Source organism: Muscardinus avellanarius (genome assembly GCF_963383645.1).
Source record: "Muscardinus avellanarius genome assembly, chromosome: 1".
NCBI lineage: Eukaryota > Metazoa > Chordata > Mammalia > Rodentia > Gliridae > Muscardinus > Muscardinus avellanarius.
This window is the reverse complement of record NC_137786.1, coordinates 71695438-71718829: the sequence shown is the minus strand read 5'-3', so window position 1 is coordinate 71718829 and position 23392 is coordinate 71695438.

Sequence of the window (23392 nt, the reverse complement as noted above, 5' to 3'; positions counted from 1 at the left end):
GAAATATATCTTCAAAACTATGCATCTAAATATTTAAAAGTCACAAATCAAGTTGATAAAATGATAATATGTTTTTTGAAGTATTATAACTCTATAAAGACCTATAAAATCAGATTCTAGCTTGAAATTTCTAGATTGCTTGGGGTTCTAGAAGAGACCATGATGGTACCCACACTTTTTTTTAACTCATTAATGAATTTATGATATTCCAGTTATGTGCATGTCTGTTTTAGCAGGAATTCTGCATTACCAGTTATCTGAAAAATTCTGTAGAAAGAGAACACTATAGATCCTTCATTTCATGCACGTGGATGTATTTGATTGAAGGACACTGTGAGGCCTTCCAAAAGGTGAAGACAAGAACATAAACCCTTCTTCCCATGTGTAAGGACAGTATAACTAAACAGAAATGACTCTCTGCTAGGTATAATAAACATGTGACTTAACTGAGAAAGTTAATGTTTGAATCATGCTTGATAAAAAGGTGAAATGAACAGAATCTCTATGACAGTACACTAAAAATAAAAGTATTAAGCTAATGTGATATCACAACAAATTACACTGAAATAAGATAGCTAAGTGCTAAGAGCAATGTTCTTACAATATAGAGAAAATAGATTATACAGTGAATAAGTGTTTCAGATCCAACACTTTTGCTCTTTAAATAATAATAATTATATTACCTGCTATTCTTAAAATATTTTGGTCAGAAATAATTTATGATGAAAAATTAAAGTAAGCTTGGCATGGTGGTACATGCTTGTAATCCCTGCACTTGGGAGGCTGAGACATGAGGATCTCACAGGTTTGAAGCCAGCCTCAGCTACTTGGTGCATTTTAATTATACATACTGGGGTATACAGGGATAGAAACAAACATGTTTACAACCCTTGGGGCTCTTCCCTCTGGGTCTCACACCTTTCCTTTCCATCCTGACACATATCTTTGAGATTAAAATTGGTAATTTTGTATAATTCTGTAGCATTATCACAAGTATTCCTTTAGATTCTATCATTCCACTGGAATTGCTGCTCTTCTAGCTAATGTTACCCTTCTTTCCAAATTTCTATCTAGCTTCCACATATAAGAGAAAACAGGCAACTAATCTTTTTCTTTTCTTTTTTTTTTTTTTGGACTGGTCCATCTTGCTAAGCATAGTATTTAGTTTTACCCATTTTTTTCATGTAAATGGAATGTTTTTGTTCTTTATGTTCTTCTTTTTATTGTGTGTATATACCACAGATTGGTGATCCATCCATCACTGTTGATGGGCATCTAGGCTGGTTCCATAATTTGGCTGTTGTGAATTGTACTGCAACAGGCATGTTTTTACATGTGTTGCTATAATATTCTGACTTGAATTCTTTTGGAAAAGTGCCCAGAAACCATATAATTGGAAGATTCTATTCCCAGTCCTCTGTGAAACCACATTGATTTCCATAGTGATTATACTAGTTTGCAGTTTTACAAATACTGTATTAGATCTGGGCATGTTGGCACACACTTGTAATCACAGCATACTGGAGGCTGAGACCGGAGGATGGTGGTTCACGGAAAACCTCAACTACTTAGTGAGGCTCTTCTCAGCTCAGTGAAACCCTGTTTCAAAATAAAGAATAACCACCACTCTGATAGGAGGCTAATATCCAGAATATATAAAGAGCTCAAAAGACTCTACACTAGCAAAACAACCCAATCAAGAAATGGGCAAATGAACTAAATAGGCACTTCACAAAAGAAGAGATACAAAGGGCCAATAGATACATGAAAAGATGTTCTTCATCACTGGCCATCAGGGAGATGCAAATCAAAACTACACTGAGATTCCATCTAACATCAATCAGAGTGGCAAGCATAAAGAAATCAAACAACAACAAATGCTGGCGAGGATGTGGGGGGAAAAGGAACTCTTTTACACTGTTGGTGGAAATGCAAACTAGTTCAGCCATTATGGAGATCTGTGTGGAGATTGCTAAGAAAGGTGGGAATAGATCCACCATACGATCCAGCCCTACCACTCCTGGGTATTTTTCCAAAAGGGTTGAATTCAGAGAACTATAGCAACATATACATACCTACGTTCATAGCAGCACAATTTGTAATAGCCAAAATATGGAACCAACCCAGGTCTCCATCAACAGATGAATGGATTGCAAAACTCTGGGAAATACACACAATGGAATTTTACTCAGCCATAAAAAAGAACAAAATCATATCATTTGCAAGAAGATGGAAAGTCCTGGAGAGCATTATGTTAAGTGAGATCAGCCAAACACAGAAGGAGAAGGTACATATGTTCCCTCTGATATGCCCAAACTAGGGAACATAGAGGATACCAGTGGTACCCCAGGCAATGGAGGGGAAATACCAGCAAAGCTTGAATAGAAAGATAGGGGAGGATGAAGACTGAACTTGATTAATGAGGGTCTACATCCGAATATGTGTAAAATTATGAATATGGCATGGTTACCCTGGACAATCATTGGTGGGAGGGGGGGAGGGAAGACAGGGGCGGGGGGGAGAAGGCACCAAGTATAATTTAAATTTATACCACTTATGTTCAATAAAGAAAAAAATTAAATAAAAAATAAATAAAGAAAGAAAGAATAAAACATAGGGCTGAGGGTATAGCTTGTAGGTACAGTGCCCCTGGGTTCCATCCCCAGTATTGAAAAAAAATAACAAAAAGCAACTGTACTAAAGTTCCTTTTCCCCACATCCTAACTATCATTTATTATTGTTTGTGTTATTGATGATTACTATACTAACTAGAGTTAGATGGAATTTCAGTGTAGTTTTGATTTGCATTTTTCTGATTGCTAATGATGTTAATATTTTTATATATTTATTGATCAAATATGCTTAAAAAAAACCTGGGGATTAAACCCAGGGTCATTCTATCTCTGAGCTACACCCCAGACCTATATTTATTCTTTAGTTTGAAACAAAGTCTCACTAAGTTGCTATGAGACTCATTAAGTATCAGAGGCTGAACTAGAACAATTGCAATTCTCCTGTCTCATCCTTTCAGTTACTGGGATTAAAAGCATGTGACACCATGCCCAGTCATATATTCTGTTTTTTTTTTTTTTTTGAAAAGTGTTTACTCAGTTTTATTTTCCCTTTTTTAAATTCTCTGTGTGTGTGTGTGTGTGTGTGTGTGTGTGTGTGTGTGTGTTTTAAGCTTTTTAAGCTCTCTGTATATTCTATATATTTATCAGAGAAGCAGGTGGCAAGAGTCTACTCCCTGTAGATGTTTGATGCTTTCCTTTGCTACACCAAAGCTTTTTAATTTAATGTCATTCAATTTATTAATTTTTGTTTTAATTTGGGGTCTTTTAAGAAAGTTTCTACTAATATATATTGGAATGTTGGTCTTATGTTGTCTTCTAATAGTTTCAGAATTTCTGGCTTAATTTCTAGTTCTTTGATCCATCTTTAGTTGATTCTTGTTCAGGATGAGAGATTTTTATTTAATTTCATTCTTCTACATATAGATAAGAAGTTTTCCCAACACCATTTGTTGAAAGGCTGTTTTATCTTCAGTATATGCTTTTTCACCTTTATAAAAATCAACTGGTTATATTATCAGGCTTTCTGTTTAAGTCTTCTAATCTATTCTCTTTGTCTATGTGTCTGTTTTTAAGCCAGAACCATGCTCTTTTATTAATACTTCTTTGTAGTATAATTCAAAATCAGGTATGGTTTTTATTGCTAGGTATTGTTTTGGCTATTCTGGGTCATTTGTTTTATCTTATGAATCTTATGACTAATTTCTCTAGATCTGTGAAAAATGACCATAATATTTTAATAGAGATTGCACTGCATCTGTATATTGTTATTGTAGATGTATTTATATTTAAATAACTTACATTTAGGTATAGACATAATCATGATATAGATTACATAGATCAATGGAAAATTAATGTAGGCCAACTCAATAATAAAATATACAATTTTATTAAGGCAAATATAAAACTATCTTTCAATGCCACTTACTTGCTTTGAATCTAGAAATTTTCATAGTTTACCCTGTCTTTCATATTTGCATAATAAAGTATGAAAGGAAACATTTATATCACCACTCTTTGCTTAAGCATTTTCATAATTTTCAGTAACACAAAAGCAATTTTATACTTAAAAGCCTTGAAAAGATTAGTGTGATAAAGAAAACTGAATACTTAATGTGAAAGAAAGAATCTTCTTTTCTGGAAAGAAACCAAATGTTGTATCAATGCTGCCCCTGTAATATTTATATACATAAACGGACTATGGTTTTGAGTGGCATACTTAGCCAAGTGAACATCTAATGATCATCAACAAAAAAGGCAAGTATTCCATGTCTCTTTTAAAATATAATTTATTTGAATAAAATGCTCTTTATCTGCTAAGAAAATAGAAAATAAATGCTTCCTTGTCAGATTCTAGGTTTTTGTGAACATATTTTTTCTTTCACTTTTTACTGCACATGAAATACACTGTCAGTCGATAATCATTTTGTTTTTACAAGACACTAGTGTGTTTAACACCACCCTGCCACAGCTGCAAATTCTTGAAGCTTCATAGAGTTATTAGAATACTGTGCCAACATTCTAGAATAAAATATTTGAGAGGAGTGAATCTACAGTGTATGAGCTTGATGATAACAGAAATATATTTCTAGGATAGACCTAAACCTGTCTAACATTGGATTATAATATTCAGTTTTCAAGAGAACATTTAATCTTTATTTTTTCATTCACTATAATTCTGTATGTTTAAAGAACATAATATAACATTGTTATTACATATTTGTACTTAATTATTTACACATCCACAACATTAGAAAAAAGGTTAAGCAATGTAACAAATAATATATTTTTCCTGAAGTTTGAACAAGTGCAAGCATTTGGTACATGCCAAATTTTGAGATTTTCTTTTTAATGTACTATTCAATTTCTACCATAAAATGAAAATAATATTCACTAATGTCAATAACCATGATGGTTCATTAACTTTGGTCACAAAGCAAAACAATCAAACATATAAAAACCCCAATTAAAAGAAAAAAAAAAGTCCTAATAATTTACGAATATGGGCTTAGGCCCAAATAATATCTGAATGTCTGATCACTGGTATGTTCTGGATTATAATCCACTGTCTCTTATTTGCTTTGTAACCTATTGTCAGCAGTGGATCTTACAGTTCAGAGTTACTGGATTCCTTCTGCCGAGGTTCCTGGATCTATTTTCGTTCATAAGATATATTTATTTTGTTTGTTAAGATGCTGTTTTCTTGGTAGTTGAACTTTATTAATTCAGCTACTGAGAAGTGCTGAGTCCCCACAGTCATCATTTTTTTTTCTCTTCCTTGTTCTGGTTTAAGTGAAGACACAGAGAAGTATGATGTTTTCATAGTATCTTAAATGTAAAAAGTGAAAAATTTATATAATCTGCCAAGGACTAACATAGTTATGCATGGGTAAATTAGGTCTGTGGATATCATGTCTTTATGTTTCATATGTAGCAATATAATGTCACTTAAATGTGGATTCAGATTTATTAAAATGTATACTCTATTACCTACGGCTCCTCATTAACTAAAAATCACTGAGTAAAATCAAATCATAAATAATTCTCAGTTAAACAAAAGAAGGCAGAAATAAAGGGGGAAATCATTATATAAAGCAAGTAGAAAGCAGATAAAATGATGGCAGAATTTTTAATTCTATTATGTGAGTAATTTAAAATGTGACTCCACTAACACAAGAGTAAAGACAAAGATTATCAGATGAAATTGTAAGAAGGAAAGACCTAACAATATGATCTGTATCCTGAAATTCATTCATAAATATAAAGTTATACATGGGATGATATAAGAGGAAAAGCTATGGCAACTTTAATGTCAGGCAAAAAAGAACTTCATAAAAAAAAGTTTTGTTTGAAAAAAAAGGAATAGATCATAATAATAAATTTGTCAATTCACCAAGACAATATAATTCCTTAAATATAGGTGCACATAATTACAAATAACCTACATTGCATGTGTCAAAATGATAAAATTTTAATAGAAAGACAAATTCATAGCAATTCTTTATATAGCTAACAAAACAAGAAGCACCATATCTAGAACTAAAAGCACATACAGATTTAATTTGCATATATAGAAAATACAACATGTAATGGAAAAATACCCTTCCCTCATTCTCATGTTTGGCTTAGTGATTGACATGGATATGTTTATGGATGTACTTCATGCACATTAGCAAATTTCCTTCTTTCCTCTTCTCATACCCCTCAGTTAGGCCTCCTTATTTGCTTATTTATTGTTGCTTCTTCTTCATCTAGAGTTCTTCCTATGATTTTTTCTTCCAACCTTCAACATTTTAGGTAGAGCATCTGATTTTTTACTTTTTGTGACTGACTCATCTCACTTATCATAATGTTCTCTAGTTCCGTCCATTTTCCTAAAATGATGTGTTTTTGTTCTTTTTTATGGCTCAGTAAAATTCCGTGTGTACATGTTCCATAATTTTGTGATCTATTCATCTGTTGAAACACCTTACTTTTTAATTGTTCACAAAACATTGAGCTAGCTAGATTCACTACTGCACTATAACCACACCTGCACTTACACATGCATATAATTCAAAATAATTGAGATCAGCCGGGTGTGGTGGTGCATGCTTGTAATCCACACACTTGGGAGGCAGAGACAGAAGGATCATGCAGGTTCAAAGTCAGCCGCGCTGGCTTAGGAGACCCTGTTTCCAAATAAAAATATATTTTAAAAAATAGGTCTGGGAGTGTAGCCCGGAGGTAGAAGGGCTTCCAGGAACCCCAGTACCACCAAAAAAAAAAAAAAAAAAAAAAAAAGAAATTGAAATTATAAGAACTGAACCAACTAGAAAGCAGAGCAGAGATATATTGGTATATATTGGCTCTACTAATAATTTATTGGCAAAAGATGAAGAATAAAGTACAATTTTGGAAATGAACTATAAAAATAACAATTCAATATATCAACATCCATAGAATGCAGGTTACTTAGTAGCCCAGTAATTTATAGCATCACATGGTTGTACTATAAACAAATTATTTTTTAAATCAACTTTATAAGCTTTTGACTCAAAAACCTAGAAAAAAATAATTAGCTAAACTCTAAAAAGGAAGAAAAATAATAATCATAAAGTGGAAATTAAATATTAAAACCAATAGAGAAAATCTATATAAATAAAAACTAGTTATTTGAAAAGGGAACAAAATTGATCAAACTGATAAAGAGCATGAAGAAGACAAAAATTACAATGTTAGTCACAAGAAAAAGCATCACTATAAATACTATAAATATTCAAATGTGAATCCGATAATATTGGGCTCATTAATTCAATGATATAGATGTAAATGACCAATTCTTTGTAATTGACATATTTCCAAATGTCACTTTAGAAGAATTAACCTTTACCACACATTGTTGTGTACATCCATAATCCCAGTACTTGGGAAGATGAGACTCAAGAATTTCAGGTTCAAGGCAAGCCTAGGAAATTTAACAAGATTCTCAACTACATAGTAAAACCAAAACAAAGTTTTGTGGTGTAGCTTGTAGGTAAGATGCCCCTTTCAAGATTCAATCCCCCATAACACACACACACACACACACACACACACACACACACACACACACACAATATATATATATATATATATATATATATATAAATAAATAAAGAGAAAGAGAGAAAAAAGATAAAATGGGAATAAATCATATCCATTAAACAAATATAATTTGTAGTTAAATTCTCTCCCCCAAAATTTGAGGCTTAAGTAGTTATGTCCTGGTTTCTATCAATACTTAGGAAGAAAACTCTACTAAGTCTAAATAATCTCATCCAGAAAATTGAGGAGAAGGAATTTCTTCTCAACAATTATATAAATCTAATATTTCCCTAACTCCAAATTTAGACAAAGATGTATGGAATTAAAATAGTAATAACAATATATATTACTCCTCATTATTTAAGATTTACATATCCTCAACAAAATTATAGAAAATTTAATGCAGTAATATATATATATATATATATATATATATATATATATATATATAAATATATATATTTTTTTTGTGCTACTGAGGTTCCTGGAAGCCCTTCTACCTCCGGGGGCTACACTCCCAGACCTATTTTCATATTTTTTATTTGGAAACCAGGTCTCTTAATCCAGCAAGGACTGGCTTCGAACCGGTGTGATCCTCCTGTCTCCACCTCCCAAGCCCGGGGATTACAAATGTGTGCCACCAAGCCCGGCCCAAATAACACTTTCTAATAAAAGAATTGGGGTATCCTCGGAGGATGAGTTCTAGGGCTTTTGAAAAATAAAAATAATTGTAGCTAATTTAGAAGAATAAACAAAATCTAAGAGACTGACAGCTAATAAAAACAAACACAATTGTAACATCTCAATTAGAGAATTAGATGCCAAAAGATGAAATAATATCAATCCCATGCTCTATAACTCTAAGTCATCTGTTGTAATGAGAGATGCATTCAGAGGGAATTCAAATCATATTTTTATTTCTGTTCCTTATATTTTCAATTAATTTGTATTAACATGTAGTCTTAGTTCATTTAACTCAATTTAATAAATAATAACTGCATCTGTTGAAGTAAATGTACTAATGGAATGAGTAGTTGTTTTTGTTTTGATAATAACTATTAGGCAAATCTGCTAAGCAACAGTTAAATTTTCATATGGTAATTTTTTATCAATTATTTTGCCTAAAATTATGACATTTTTTCACAGCAAGAAATTTATTATATCAATTTGTTTTACAAAATAAAGTGATGGAATACTCTGGAGAAAATGCTCTATTTTCTATTCAAATTCATCACTTACAAGGATTTGGGAGAATTATTTTTTTTTTGCAAAAAATCACACCATCAAAGAGAAAGTACTGTAAAATAAATTTTTAACTTACAATGAGATTATGTTTGAAATAACTTGATAAAATAACCCTTTTTGAAGTAATAAATTACTAAATTCCCAAAGTTATATTTCTTTGGCAACAAATTCTGTATGCAGATATCTTTGTTGGATCTATATTATGTGAAGCATGCCTGCATGTGAAGAGATCTATCTGGAATTGAAGAATTCTAAAGATGTTTGTAACTAGCAGATAATCTGGACTCTAGTATCTTGATAGAAAAGGTCAAGTATCTGGTCAAGGCATCAACAGAAAAATGTACACTTTATATTTACAAAGATTAAGAAATCCGGGAGGGTGAGTGGGGACAGGCGGGGCACCCTTAGGCAACCGCCCCACACCAGGAAGGCCCCAGAGGATAAGGCCTCATGGCCCCAACCCCTGGAGTGTGGGCAGATGCAGACAGGGCACCCTTAGGCATCCCCCCCCCACCTGGAAGGCCTCGGAGGTCTGGGCTGCATGGCCTCGACCCCAGGCAGGTGGGCAGGCGCAGGCAGGGCACACTTAGGTGACCCCCCCTCACTCAGGAGGCAGAGATCCGGGCTACAAATCCCAGACCCTGGGCAGGTGGGCGGGTGTGGGCGGGGCACCCTTAGGAGACCCCCCTCCTACCTGGAAAGAAAAAAAAAATTCATCCCTACCAAGTGCCTGATCCCACATCCTCCCCAAACTACACATACTCTCTTATAAAAAAAAAAAAAAAAGGGAAATGATAAAAGAAAAATATTTGAGATGAGTTAAGATGACCCCAGCAGCAGCTAGAATATTGGATATGCAGACAAAACATATCCATCTGAACTGGAACTTTTGGGAAAATTCCACGCGAAGGAGGACTGCTGCTTCTCTACATCATTAAGAATCCTGGACATCACCTATAAGAAGAGAGTCTAGCGGAGACCTAGGAGGAAGGCAGTGGCAGTAGCAGTGGCAGAGATGGTTGTGGAGACTTGGATTTGGGAGAGACAGACATCTGATCCAACCCACCCTGATCCTCTGAAGAAATTACCCCAAAGGTCAAATGCTACTGTCGCACATGCTTAGGAACACTGGACATTATGAGGTATGGGAAATGAGCTTGGGAAAGATTTGAAATGGTGGAGGCAGTCACATTGGCAGCAGGAAGTACTTAGAGGAGGCAGAGAACTGATGTAATACAGCTGGAACTTTTGAAGAAATTACCTCAGAGGCAGAATACTACAACCACGCACCCTTGGGAATGTGGGACAATCTGCTGGGTGAAGAGGGTGTTCTGATCAGAGCCTGCGGAGAGGTGAGGCCGGTGCCGAGGCCAGCGAGGCTGGTAACAGAGCCTGTGGTGAGGCAAGGTCACTACTGAGGCCTCTGAGGCTGGGATTGGAGCCTGCTGAAGAGTTAGGCCAGTGCCGGTGCCAACGAGGCCGGAATTGGAGCCTACCAAGGGGTTAGGCTAGTGCCAGGGTCAGCGAGACCGGGATCAGAGCCAGCCATGAGGCAAGGCTGGTGCTGAGGCCCCCGAGACTGGGATTGTAGCCTGCTGAGGGGGTAGGCCAGTGCCGGGGCCAGCAAGGCCGGGATAGGAGCCTACCTTGAGGTATGGCCGGTGCTGGGGCCTCCGAGGCTGGGATCGGAGACTGCCGAGGGGTGAGGTTAGTGCCAGAGCCAACGAGGCTGGGATCAGGTTCTGCCGTGAGGCAAGGCTGCTACTGAGGCCTCTGAGGCAGGGATTGGCACCAGATGAAGGGCCAGCAAGGTTGGAATTGGAGCCTGTGGTGAGGCAAGACCAGTGCTGGGACCTACGAGGCCAGGATCAGACTCTGCCGATGGGTAAAGCTGGTTCCGGGGCCAGCGAGGCCGGTATCGGAAACTGATGTGAGGCAAGGACAGAGCTGGGACTTGTGAGACCAGGATAGGGGCCTGCCGAGGAGTTAGGCTGGTGCCAGGGTCAGCGAGGCCGGGATTGGAGCCTGTCATAAGGCTAGGCCGGTGCTGGGGCCTCTGAGGCCAGGAGAGGAGCCAGACGAGGGGGGTTAGTTCGGTGTGGGGACCAGTGAGGCCAGGATCGGGGCCTCCCATCAGGCAAGGCCAGTGCTGGAGCCAGTGAGGTTAGGATAAGAGTCCCCTGGGTGGCCAGGCCACTACTGGGGCTGTCAAGAGTGGGATCAAAACTTGCAATGTGGTATGCACATAGAAATAGCACAGAAAAGAAAATCCAGATGCTTCCCCTAATTAGCAAGAACTAGGAAGAAAGGGGTAGCAGGAGGAGGTCGAGTAGTAGAAAGGGCCCTATTGAGAAGCAATTAAGGTGACCAATCAGAGGGGAGGGGATGGGGGGGGATGGAATCTCTTTAAAACTCATGAGGTGCATACATAATTATATCAAAGATAATTACCAATTAAGCATGGGATCGAGGGATGGGGAGGGAATGGGAAGGGGATTGGATGAGAGCTTATTGGATGACATGCGCTTGTATATCCTCTCAAGTCTTGTATTCCAAAGTGATGTATGATTACAAAAAATAATAACAAATAATTGCCACAAAAAGATGATGATTCGAGTCAGCAAAAAATTGAGTCACTTCTCATTTTATTTTATTTTGGTGATGAGGATTAAACTTGGAAACTTTATACTCCGAACTATATTCCCAAACTTTTTAATTTTTTTTTTTTTTTTGTGGTACATTCTACCTTCCAGCTACATCCCCAGCCCAATTTTATTTCTTATTTAGAAATAGGGTCTCACTAGATTGATGAGAATCTCACTACTTGCGGAGGTTGTCCTTGAATCTGCAGTCCTCCTATTTCAACCTCCCAAGGACTGGAATTGCAGGCATGCGTGCCAAGCTTCTTTTTTTTATTTTATTTTAAAATAAGGTCTTACTAAATTGCTAAGGCTGGCCACAAATCTATGCTCTTTCTGTTTTAGCTGCTCAAGTATTGAGATTACAGACATGTTCCATTTCACCTAGCTACTTTTCATTTTAAAAGAAGGGCTACTGTTCACCAAACCTTTTACTTATTTTTTTTATCATTACCATCACCTTAAAATATACACTATGGTTGTATAGATGCTTGTATTTCAGATATAATTATTACTTATTCTTCCCTCAAGATTGGAATGCTAATTATATACAGATTGTCTTGAGGTTTCATTTCATTTAAGCATTAGGGAAATTAGGGGTAATTAGGGACTTAGGCAAGAATTCATTTGAAATAAATGGTTTTTCCTACATTTTCCATTATATTGTAATAGTTTAGTGTATGTGCTTGTGATTTTGGCTCTTAATGTCACAGTGTATTGGACAAATACACGCCCTGTTTTGCCACAGTTCACATGCCTGAAGCATAATGAATAGCAAAATAAAAAGTTCAAATAGTTCATAAATTAAATAAATAAATAAATAAATAAAAGAATTGACCAACAGTTTCTATAATTAACTTTGAAAGTCAATATATAAATTCACAATGTAGTTTGTAAAGTAATGGTTATCTTTGGTAACAGAATCATTCACCTTACCAAAAATTAAAGCAAAATTCAAAACTATGGTAATAAAATCTTAAAATAAATGTTAAGTATTCTATGAAAAATTATAATAATAAAAAGTCACTACCTAAACTGATATTTTATAATGATAGAAAAATAGGCTAAGACTTTTTGTGTTTTTATTGGTAAATTATAGTCTTGCATCATAATGTATTCATGTTGACAATGACATTCAGGCACATGCTTTCTGTACCCCATTTCCCTCCCTCCCAATCTGGAGTACCTAGATTGATACTGGTATATATTCACATGTATACACAGAGTCTATGATAGTATATCTATTAATGAACCAAAGTCTTCCTCTGCTCCTACCCTTATATCCCCACTCTGGATCCCTTGAGGTTTCTCCTCATTTAAAGTCTCTTTTTTATCCCAATTACTCCCTATTTTGCAAATATTGAAGAAATCATATGACCCCTAGGGAATATTATGTTAAGTGGAGATTAACCAATCATAGGCTAAGATTTTAATGAAGTTGTGGTAGATATCTCTTAAATACAGTATACTTAGGTAAATTCCATATGCCTTAAAATCTGAAGGCTATAATAATAGTATTGAAATTAATAGAAAAAATATAGAAGTAAACTGTTAACCAAAGAGTAGAAAGAAATTGTTAAATAAAATGTCAAGGTCAAATATTAAAGGTAAAACTTAATAGTTTTATTTAAATCAACATTTAAAACTTATAAAAAATAAAGAGGATTTTTATATCACCAAGCACATTGACTAAAATCAAAGATATACCTATAATTGGGGAAATTTTAATAGAAAAAACACAACAAAAATAATAACAAAACAATCAAAAAATGACTACAGTAGTCAAATAGATGGCCTGAATAAGAACATACACTGTGATTATCTTACAATAAAACAGATGCTAATTAAAACTATATTGGGCTATCATTTTATGATCTCCTTTAACTCTGAGAATTATTTATTTAAAATTATTCTTTTCCATTTTTTTGACTCTCATAGAATTTAGAAGTCTCTAGCAGATTTTCTAATTTCATTGTTACACCATGCCTTTATGCTTTTTAGTATACTTTCTGCCATTTCCTGGATATATAGAAATATATTATTGACTGTATCATCCATATTGAGATTGGCACTGATAAATTTTACATATATTTCGTATTATTTCAACTGTTTCCTTCATCAAGTCTCCTCTGTTTCCTCCCTCCCTTCCATATATAAGAGATCTCATTTAGCATAATATTATCAAGTTCCATCTATTTTCTGGCAAATGATACTTTTGTTCTATATGGCTGAGTAAAATTTCATTGTGTGTATACAGCACAGCTTTATAATCTATTCATCTGTTTGCGGACACCTATGCTGGCTGTGTAATTTGGCTATTGTGAATTGTGCTGGTGTAAATGTGAATATGCACATATATTCTGATTTTAATTCATTTAGAAAGATACTCAGGCTGATGGACAATTTGATACAACTGATTTTTGGAAATTTTAGAAAATTAACTATTTTGACTATTTGCAAAACTAGTAAGTTTATTCCCCAAATTCAAAAGCAAGCACTGTAATTCAGGGTCCCAAGCACACTATACCACCTGCTTTGTTAATGTCATAAATTATCACAAAACTTTTAAAATTTCAGAGGAAAGAGCAATACACATAATGGAGTTGTTGGGGTAGATTTACTAAAAAATTAGCTGCATCTGAAAAATAGGGAACAATTTAACATACATATAATATTTTTCATAAAAGTTTTCATACATGGAAATTTTATATCTAGTTTAAGAAAAGACATGACTTGAGTAGCACTAAGGTTTGTGGAAAATGGCAATCTGTCCATTTTAAAAATATGTAAATAAAGAACTTCTGTATTAATCTCATAGTAGAACATAAAAAAAATTACAAGGAAAAGCATTGCTTTTGCATCTACATTTTTTTTGTGTGGTACAGGGGTTCCTGGAATCCCTTCTACCTCCGGGCTACACTCCAGGACCTATTTTTACATTTTTATTTGAAAACAGGGTCTCCTAAGCGTCGTGGCTGGCTTCGAACTGCCCGATCCTCCTGTCTCTGCCTCCCAAGCGCGGGGATTACAAGCGTGCGCCACCACACCCGGCTGCATCTAAAATTTTAAACAAAAATTCAAGGAGTAGAAAACCTATGAAATTTGAATCACTTGATTCTTATAGTTATAATAATTTTACTTGGGCCAAGAGAAACTAGATATTTGATCCAATAAGAATATCACATTATAGGAATTATGGTTTCACAAACCAAAATATATTAGGTAGAAGAAACTGATACTCTGGGAAAAAGTAAAGTGCTTTGATATGCACAATAATTTTTATATAAATTGCTAATAATAGTGATAAAATAATTGTCTATAACCCTAGAAAAGTAGCCAAATGAGAAATTAAAATTTTAAACTTTTAAAACTTGTTCATGTTCCATAATATGTTTTAGGAGTATCTTTTAGAAAGTCCTCATATATAGTCACATAATCAAAAATGAGCTTTATTCTTTTTTGGCTAATATTCCATTGTACACATATATACAATTTATTCCATGTACCAGTTGATCAGCACTTTTTAAAATTATTGGCTGCTATAAATAGTGCTTCAATGAATATGTGATTGTAAGTTTCTCCCTAACATAGTAATTGCAGTTTCTTTATATATATATATATATATATATATATATATATATATATATATATACTCAGCAGTGGATTGCTGAATAATACGATAGTTGTTTTAATTTTTTAAGAACTTTTAATGTCATTTTCCATATTGCCTGTGTTCATTTATAGTTTCACCATGAGTATGTACTTTCCTTTCCTCTATATATTTGCTATCACTTGTTATTTTTTCATAATAGTCATTCTTATTAAAGTAAGGTGATATGTATTTATGATTAATTTATATTTCCTTAATTATGAGTGATGTCGCGTTTTTTTTTTTTCATAAACTGTGGTTGATCATTTGTATCCCCTTTTTGGAAATGTTTCCAATTTTAAAATTGGGTGATATTTTTGCTGTTTATTTTTTGAAACTCCTTATGTATTATGGAAATTAGCCCATCGTTAGGTGTTTGGTTTGCCAATGAGTTTTTTCTTGTTTGGCAGATTATTTTATCATTTAGATGATGATACCTATTTTGTGCATAAGAAGCTTTTCACTTTGTTGTAATCTCATCTGTTATTTTTTTTCTGTGTCTGTAGAGTATTGCCCAAAACATTCTTGCCCATTCCTTGAAATGTTTTCCCTAAGTGTAACATTAGTGATTTGACTGTTTTATCTACCAATACTCAATTCATCATATACATATAGCATTTGGTGATGTTTTCCACATTGACTCCAATTTTCCAATTTTTTTGAGGGGGACGAATTCTGGGGCATAAATCCACCCCCCAGCCCTTTTTATTTTTCTTTAAAAACATGGTCTTGCTAGATTCCTTGGAGTCTCATTAAGTTGTTGAGGCTGTTCTCAAACTTGTGATCCTCCTGTTTCAGCCTATCAAGTATTGGGACTACTGGCATGCACCACCATGCTTGACTTAGAACTCATAGTTTTTGTTGATCAGTATCATCCTCGTCGTAAATGTTTACTCTCACTACTTAGAAATATAAGTTCACACAAAGAAATTTACTCCAACCTCTAGCCTTTTAAACTTCAAAAATTGACTATCCACCTATTACTAAAGGAGTAAGATATATTTTTAACATACAGGTATTCTAGAACAAAGGAAAATAAAATACTTATTTTAAAAATAAGTCAATTAAAAATAGGCAATGTATTATTAGCATAATTATAAAATAGGCATCATGTACACTCTTTTTTTCCCAGTACTTGGGAGGCTGATACAGGAATATCCCATGTTTGAGGTCAGCCTCTACAACTTAACAAGGTCCCTTAGCATATCCTATCAAAATAAAATAAATTAAATTAAATATGGCTCTATTAAAATAAAATGGGGCTGGGATGTAGTTCAGAGGAAGTACTTCTGTATCCAACATCCAGTACTAAAAACCAAAAAGAAGAAAAATCATATTGATTATTTATTAAATATTATTTGTCATTAATAGCCAAATACAGACCTAAGACTAAGAAAGAGATGAGCAGAAATGATAAGTGGGTCTATGTACATTGTGAATATCTAAGCTCTAGACTCTAGATTATCTCTAGAGGTTTCTAGAATAATTGATTTGGGGATAATATAAAATTCTAATGAGTAGAGTTCACTTTAAAATGGCAAAACCAACTGACTAAAAAGAGAGATATAATTGAACTAAACTGGTAAACAGGCAAGGGAAAACAGGCAAGGGGGAAGTAGACTTGCAGACATATTTGTTCTTGTGTTTGATGTCAGGGCACATATATTTAGATTATCATTTATAAAGTGGAAGCCAGTTTATTCCTTAGGAACTTTAAATGAGTATAATCAAACTCATGAGGTAAAGGAACAAAAATGCTCATGGATTTCAGTGCCACCATAAGACAATGGATCAACTATCAGAGTTTTGACTGCAAAGATAGGAAATTATATATTTTTAGAGGTTAAAATTCAGTATTTTGGAAAAGAAAATTTTCTGTAAGGAAGACTACAATTTTTAGTATGTAATAGTTTCTGTACTAATTTTTTCTGTCTTTCTTAGTGATTATTATAAAATCATAACAGTTAGTAAGCTGCAATGAAGTGCCAAAAACTAAGTTATATAGCTTCAAAAAAAGAGATCCAGGTGCTGTAAATAACTTTTTCTATATGTATATTCAGTTATATACACATAGATGCTTAAAGAGCTTTTAAAGAGATTGATTAAACTGTAAAAACTGAATACAATTTTATTCACCTTTTAATCAGAATTTTACTTTTTAATTTAGAAAGTGACTAATGTTCAGGAAAACATAGTATTAGTAATTTGTTGACTGATATGTGGATTATATTTTTCTCCCAAAACTATTCTTTTATTGTACTTGTAAAATAACTATAACATCTGGTTAGCATCTGATATATTCTGTGTAGATATAACATATTGTACTGCTTTGACCTTTTCAATATTCTGCACTTTAATTGGCTGTCCATTCTATATCTTCCCTACAGGTTAGTGGGACAGAAAGCAAGGAGAAAATGCAATGAGTTAGCCAATCAAATCACAGAACACTGAAAAGGTCAAAGCTGTATAGTAGAATCCTGTAATTGACAGAATGTATGAGGCATTAAAATTCTACCACCTCATTCTGTGGCAAATAGTATAATGAAAAAGAAAATGGCACTACATAAATCTATTCATATGACAATCATTGCTCTGAGAATTGAGAACATAATTTAACACACTGTGATTATGATTTCAAAAATGGCATCACTTTTGTATCCCACAGACTTTGCAATGTAGTTAAGATACATATCATCCACAGAACTAATTGTCCAACATGAGCTAGTCAATATTGAATGGAATGTAATATTAATGTAATTATATTTTCATTTATAAAAATACATAGAGACAACCCCAGCATAAAGGACATTTTTTGTTGTAGGACTCACTAAACTTACTTCAAGAATTTATAGAAACTATTAGTCAGTGTTGCTGGTGATATTACAGAAGAAACCAGACTAATATGAGATAGTTTTCCCCAATTATATAGAAGCTATTCCTACTCACTGAAAATAAACAGTAAAATACACAATCAAGAGACAGTCTCAGAGGCCCTTAAGATAGAGCTGTGGAACATGTTGCTGGAAATAAATTTGGCATCTAGTTCCTAGATTGTAATCACAGAAGACAGGTTCAATCAGAGCATTGACCTAGAAGATACATTTTTAAGTGCTACTTCTTAGAATCATTTTTCTCTTGACCATTCACATCTACAGGAGATCAAGTATAGAAGAGAGAGAAGAAAAATAAAAAACATATACAATGTCAACCAGTTATGTTATAACTAATATTGGTATAATTAAGAGGGAGTAAATGCAAAACTTGCCAGAAAATGTTATAAAACATGAGATTTTCACAATTATACATATAGTCATTTCTTTTTTGTGTTACTAGGGAGAAACAGGGTCTCACTGAGTTGCAAAGAGCCTCACGTAAGTAGCTGAGGCTGGTTGTGAACCAAGATCCTCCTCTCTCAGCCTCCAAAATCCTGGAATTAGAAGTGTGTGCCACCACGCCTGGCATGTGTAGTCATATTTTTGAAAAGGCCATATTTATTACATATACATAGAGATATATTTCTGGCTGTAGCAGATGTTGCTTTCTCCCTCATGGTATGGGCTAAGATGGCCCCCAAATAGATCTATATACAAAAAGAGTAATTAAGTTTATAATTTATCTAGAGCTGTTACTTTATGTTTTAGTAAAGTTAATTTGAGTAAGATTTGAAATAAAAATAAAATATTACATAGTGACCTTTGAAACTCTCTGAGAATGCCTTTTCATCTTAATTCCATAGATTTATGAAGAATTATAGAAATTGTTTCCTCTTTCTGAAAAAAAAATTAGTTCTTTCTAAATTTTAGACCTTCTATATAATCTCAGGTCACTTGACTTGTTTGCATAAAAAGTTAGTGCAATTTTCTATGAAAAATGGAGATGTGAATTTAGAAAAGCTGGTATCAACTTTGCCTTCAATGGGCAAACAGGTTTAACATTATATATTTTACACATTAAATATAGTTAATTTAATAGAAGGTGAGAGTATAATATTCACCAAAACAGGGGAGAAATTAGGATAAATTGAACAAGTACTAAATTATAGTTAGATAAGAACAAGAATTTCTGGTATAATTTTTAATAAGATGGTAACTATAGATAATGAATATTTTCTGTACATTTAAAAATTTAGAAGAATTTTGAAAATGTTCTGGTTGTATGTGTGTATGTGTATGTGTCCATGTGTGTGCATGTGAGTGACTGAGGATTGAACTCAGGAGCATTCCACCACCAATCTACAATCCACATCCCTTTTTACATTTTGTTTTAAGACAGGTACTTTGCTGAGAGTCTTGTTCCTTGCTGAGGCTAGTCTCAAACCTGAAGTCTTCCTGTCTCAGCTTCCAAAGTACTAAGATTATAGGTATGCACCATCACACATGGTGTGAAGGTTGCTGAAGAAATAATAAATGCTTAAGGAGATAGATATATTTAATCTAATGTAATCACTGTATAGTGTATGCATATATGACATTATTATTAATATTTTTATTTTGTTTTATGTACAAGTTAAAAAATATATATATATATATGAAACCATGATCAATTTAAGCATATAAAATATGACATTTTAATAAAAATATTTCTTTTTTAAAATTTTGGCAATGAGAAATTTATGTGCATACTGGAATTACTCATTTTATTTCTTCCTTAGTAAAATTCACTAGCTTTTGAGAAACTATTCCCATTCATTTTGGAGTTCTAAGAAATTCTCACCAATTGCTTATCTTAGGATTGCCAATCATTATTTTCAGATTATGTGCATTCCTTTCTGAACTTTCATGCTTCTAAGTATCGGTACAAGAGTTCCAGTTGCATAGGTCTAATAATATTTGGGCCTTTAAGAAGTTGTATATAACCAAGGATTTTTCGTTAATTGTTAATAATGCAAGAATAATGAATGTAACTTTCCTGGCTTTGAAAGGAGGTTTCTTTTCCAGGTATCATCCTTTATCCGTCTAAATACCTCCACAGCACAGATTTTTTAAAAACAGTTCTTTGACTTGACTTTTATGGCTTTTCCCACAGCTAACTATGACCATCTGTCATATCCATTCTTTATGAACTTTAAATAATTTGCTCATTTCCTTTCTTAAGCCTATGCTCTTTCTATCTGCTATCATGCTTTTATTTATTTGCATGAGTAGGTGATGGAACATTTATGAAAAATCATCCCCACTATGGAGCAAAGAGCTCTACAGACTATTCTTCTGATCAATCCAAATAGATTTTTAAGTATTTGTTAATCAATGATGTAGGCATGACATTTTTGTGAAATCTTCAATAAACATATGGCATTCCTGAGCCAAACTCCGGATATTAAAACACAAAATGTTCTTCGACTCCTTTCCAATACATGAAAATGATGCTGTGTTTTCTGTGTGCAAAATAGGAAATGTATCCCCCATATCTAGGTCTTATGTTACCATTTATGAGATCAAACATGGTTTAACTTCTACTTTAAGTGAGAATTAACTTTCTGAGCTAACTCACTTAGAATAATATTTTCTGGGTTTATTCATGTTGTCACATATCACAAGAATTCATTTTTATGACTATACAGTATTTGTAATATATATATTTCATATTTTTATCCATTCATTCATTTGGCACTAAAGTTATTTCCACAGATTAGTAATTATAAATACTGCTGCAAAAATATAGTAGTATGGCTATGTCTTTGGCATGCTGATTTTGTTTCTTTTGTGTATGTACTCAGTAGTGGGATTACTGTATCATATGTTGCTTCTATTTTAATGACTGTGCTAATTTACATTTCCACCCAGAGTATATATGAATTCCTTCTGCTCTGTATTCTTATCATCTTACCTTTAGTCTTTTTGATAATAGCCAATATGATATATTGGTCATGATATTAACCATGGTTCTGATTTGTTTTTCCCTGATGATTAATGATATTGAGCATTTTTATGTACCTGTTCACCATTTGCATATTTACGTTTGAGAAATGTCTAATTACATCTTTCATCCATTTTAAGATTGGGATATTTATTTTCTTCACCTCCAATTGCTTGATTTATTTAATTTGAATATTAAGATCTTAAAATATTTTCTCATATTCTGTAGAGTATCATTACAAAATACTCATACATTCTGTTTGTCTTAGATCTTCCCAGTCTCTCAAATGAGAATTTTTTTCTGTAGTTACCCAATTCCTACTTTACCAATTGATACTAGGTATGTAAGGTACATATAACATATTATTAATAAATATATCCCTAATTAGAGTCTACATTCAGACCTGAAACTGAGACTATACTTGTTAACTCCACTATGAAGAAAGGTCACTCTGAAATGTGGGGCTTTGAGCCCATTTTCATAATTAAATTTTATAGAGGTGGATCATGATTACTGCTCAGACTGTTCAAAAGTGATTCTATCTTCACATGATAAAATGATATATTCCTGATCCCTTTGGAAAGAAAGCATAACAATTTGACTGGATTTGATTAGTATAAACTAAGTAGGAATAATGGGCAACACTTCCAGGTGGTTCCTTAAAGAGCCAATATACAACTCATCACTTCTTCTTTTCCAGCTTTGCTGACTATGAATTATGTGTTATGATGTAATATTTGGCCGGGCTGGTGGCGCACTCTTGTAATACCCATCCTTGGGAGGCAGAGACTGGAGGATCCCGCAGGTTTGAAGCCAGCCTCGCTGGCTAAAGAGACCCTGTTTCCAAATAAAAATATTAAAAATAAGGTGTCTGGGAGTGTATCCTGGAGGTGGAAGGATTTCTACGAACCCCAGTACCACCAAAAAAAAAAAAAAAAAAAAAACAAAGATGTAATATTTGTTATGTTAAGTCCCTGAGTGACTATTATTTGAAACTCACAGAAATTGTGAATAAAAAAAAACGTAAGGCCCAAGAACCTGTTACAAAACAAGGATGGAAACTAAAAAACTTGACTCTTTGAAAAAAGTCTGCGTCTTAGCCAAAATTATTACAATAGATAAAGCAAAGGAATAAGAATACACAAAATAAGAAACGCAATGGTTCGAAATATACAAAATATGTCTTTATGTAAAAAAAAAATTTTAAATAATATAGTCATAAGCCGGGCATGGTGGCACACACTTGTAATCCCCGTGCTTGGGAGGCAGAGACAGGTGGATTGCGCAGGTTCGAAGCCAGCGCCGCGTGCTGGCTTAAAAGACCCTGTTTCCAAATTAAAAAAAAAAAAGTAAAAATAGGTCTGGGAGTGTAGCCCGGAGGGAAAAGGGCTTCCAAGAACCCCAGTATCACCAAAATAATAATAATAATAATAATAATAATAATAATAATAGTAATATAGTCATATATTTATTATATTGATAAAGATATTTGTGTACATACAGATAAAAGTAAAATATTATGCATAATGCAAAGAAATAGGTGATGTCATCAACTTTATATCCTAATATTATATCCTTTCAGGATAATAATTTGACAATATTTATTTAATACCATAATAACATACATCTCCACAGATCAAGAAAAGACAGTTTGAGAAACTTATTATAAACAGATAATTGTGCAAGCACAGTAAACTTAATATACATAGATATATAAAATACAGTGCCCCGTCCAGTCATGTTTTATGGACCAACTAAAGTTATGTGACAATACCAAATTCATATAAACATAGACCATAATACCAGCAAGTGCTGGCATTTGCCCAAGTATCAATCACAAGCTGATTGCCAAATATTCAGTACACATTTTTCCTTTGTGAAAAGTATGCTTACTGTCTTCAAAGGTTGGCAAACTAAGTTAGTTAGGCACAGCATTAAGCTCTAAGATATAATACACTGTAGTTCTCCCATAAATTGCAAACATGATTCTTATGTGTATACTTGATAGAATTGTTCTATTTATGTTACCTCCGTTAGTGCAATGATTTAGATCTAAAACGTCCCCAAGAAGTCCGTGTGTGGAAAATTTGGTCTCCAATGCAGCAGTTTTCAAAGGTGGGGATATTGGAACATTATTGGACTTTTGACAGGTGGTAGAATCTAAGGAGTTGGGACATTGTTGGGTAAATAGGTCAATATTGTTGTGTCCTGAGAGGCTATATCTTTTCCCTGACCCTTCTTACCGCCTTTCTTTCTCACTATCTTTCCTATATCTCTTTTCTGGCTCCCAAAACCTGAGCAGATTTTTCAGACATGCCCTTCTGCCATAACGTTTCTACCTTGCAACCCACTGGCTCTGGATTGCA